A 2,547-nucleotide genomic window follows, 5' to 3' on the forward strand; every position below is an offset into this window, starting at 1 on the left:
GAAAGGGTGTCCATTTAGGGTTCTGCATTAATAAGGACAGTTTGAGCCAGTTAATTCTTTGTTGTGAGGGGGATATCCTATGCCCTTTGGAATGTTTAGCAGCATCCCTGGATTCTACCTACAAGATCCTCAGTTGTGACAACCCAAAGTGTCTCTAGACATTGCCAGTGTGCCCAGGGTTAAAAACCACTGAGTTAGGGGAACACAGTTGTAGCTTAGCCAATAATCAAATATTTGTTTTCTTAGAGTATCTTCTGCTATAGATATAGATATAGATATATAGATATATAGATATGACCTAGGACTTAGAGAGGGTGCTATGGCTATAGTAGATGGAGTAAAATTCAGGATGTGATGATTCAGATTCCTGTGCTGGCCACCATCCTCAGAACTAACACTACCTGAGCTGAGTACCTCAACAAAAGGCAGAGGGCCACGTACAGCTGCACAGGCTAGGCACTGAACAATTCCAGACAGTGCCCTTCACACAGTTTATGATGTGAATGGAGCTCCTGGAGTCGTGCAATGAAGCAGCCTTGGATGTTTCAGTGTTTCAGCCATCTGTCTCCTGTCTGTAGAAAATGTCTTGGAAGAAGGAAAAATAAAACTAGTAAACAGTATATATGGGTCAGGAAATCATGAATCACTGTCTCAGCTTTAAAATGGGATACCACTTCCAGATGGCATCACATTCTCAAAAGTTAAAACAAAGCTTCAAATCTGAAAAATCTTGTAAAAAATGTTTCTTTTTAACACTTCTGTTTTGTTGCCAGGACTCTACTGGGTTACTGGAAAGCTGTAGAGAAGCTACATGGTGCAATGGAGTGAGCTGGGGATTCCCCACGAGAAGGCTAAGATTCGAATCACGTTTCTACACCTAAGAGGTGTTTTGGTCCTTTGACAAGTTACTTAACCCCTGAGCCAGTTTTCTACTGATACACTGAAGAACGTTAACAGTTACTCCTGCCCCAGAGTGTTGTGAGGATTAACAAAGAAATGATCCATGAGTGCACACATGTGTTGTAAAGGGTAAAGCAAAACACAAATGCTGCTCAATTTGACAGATAGATGGGGTCACTCGATAGCTTGCTGAAGATTTCAGACTGTTCTTCCAGATGTCAAAGATATTTATATTTTAAAAGGTGTTCATTTTTAACATTTTTTGAAATCTTCTCACTCATGTAATTTTAAGTACAGTTGTTTACAGCTTGTATTATTTTATGCTTATAGATTATAGAGGTTATCTTATTGACAGAGAGCTAAATAGTCTAATCACTGGAATATTGAAAGAAAACAGCACTTTATAGAAACTTGTTCAAAGTTTACCCAAAAGAAGGTACAATTGCCTGCCCTTAGCTTAATAATACTTTTTTTCTAATTACAGAAGCAATAATGATCATTCTTCTTTTCTCTACCGAAAAGTAAAGTCTTGAATGTTCCATATTTATGAACTGTTATCTCACCAACTTTTGATTTTTACCTTATACCCATCTATTCTTTTAACTTCCTAATTCTTAGAAGTAGAATTATAAAAATAAAGAATTTTTTTTTTTTTTTTTTTTTGAGACAGGGTCTCACTCTGTTACCCAAGCTGGAGTTGTGCAGTGGTGAAATCACAACTCACTACAGCCTTGACTTCCCAGGCTCAAGCAATCCCCCTGCCTCAGCTTCCTAAGTAACTGCACCTACAGGCAAACACCACCATGCACAGCTAATTTTTTCTAATTTTCGTAGAGACGGGGTTTCCTTATGTTGCCCAAGCTGGTCTCAAACTCCTGGGCTAAAGCGATCCTCCCATCTTGGCCTCACAAAGTACTAGGATTGCAAACGTGAGCCACTGTTCCTGGCCTGAATTTTCAAAGATCCTGGCTTCAATTTGCTTTCCAGAAAGAATTACATCAATTTGCACACATTTTAGCAATATGAGAATGTACCTAAATGTTTTTTAACATATTTATTCTCCTAATTTGCATATATTTGATTTATGATTTTATTAGTCATTAATATCTCTTCTTATGTTTATGTGCTCTGCATATTTATTTTATGGGGCATTTGTGTTAATAATTGATTTTTATGAATATATATTAAGTATATTAATCATTTGTCTCTCACATTTGGGTAATGGGCTTCCCAGTCTATTATTTTCTTCATTCAATATTATGTGATTTCTTAACACTAAAGAGTTTAGTTTTTATGTAATCAAAACTATTGCTATTTTTCCTTTGATTTTTTTCTATTGCTTTTAAGTTAGAAAAACTGTTTTTTATCCTGGGATCAAACATTTAAAGTCACCTCTGTCATCTTTATGCTTTGTATAGTTTTATTATTTTTGTTTTACACCTAAAATTCACATTGGCTTACTGCGCCAAGGAAGAGAGGATTCCAAAACAGATAAATACAAACAAAATGATTTAAAAACTCCAAATTCGGCTGGGCGCGGTGGCTCAAGCCTGTAATCCCAGTACTTTGGGAGGCCGAGACGGGTGGATCACGAGGTCAGGAGATCGAGACCATCCTGGCTAACACGGGGAAACCCCGTCTCTACTA

The sequence above is a fragment of the Mandrillus leucophaeus genome, unplaced genomic scaffold, assembly GCF_000951045.1.
Source record: "Mandrillus leucophaeus isolate KB7577 unplaced genomic scaffold, Mleu.le_1.0 Scaffold554, whole genome shotgun sequence".
Lineage (NCBI taxonomy): Eukaryota > Metazoa > Chordata > Mammalia > Primates > Cercopithecidae > Mandrillus > Mandrillus leucophaeus.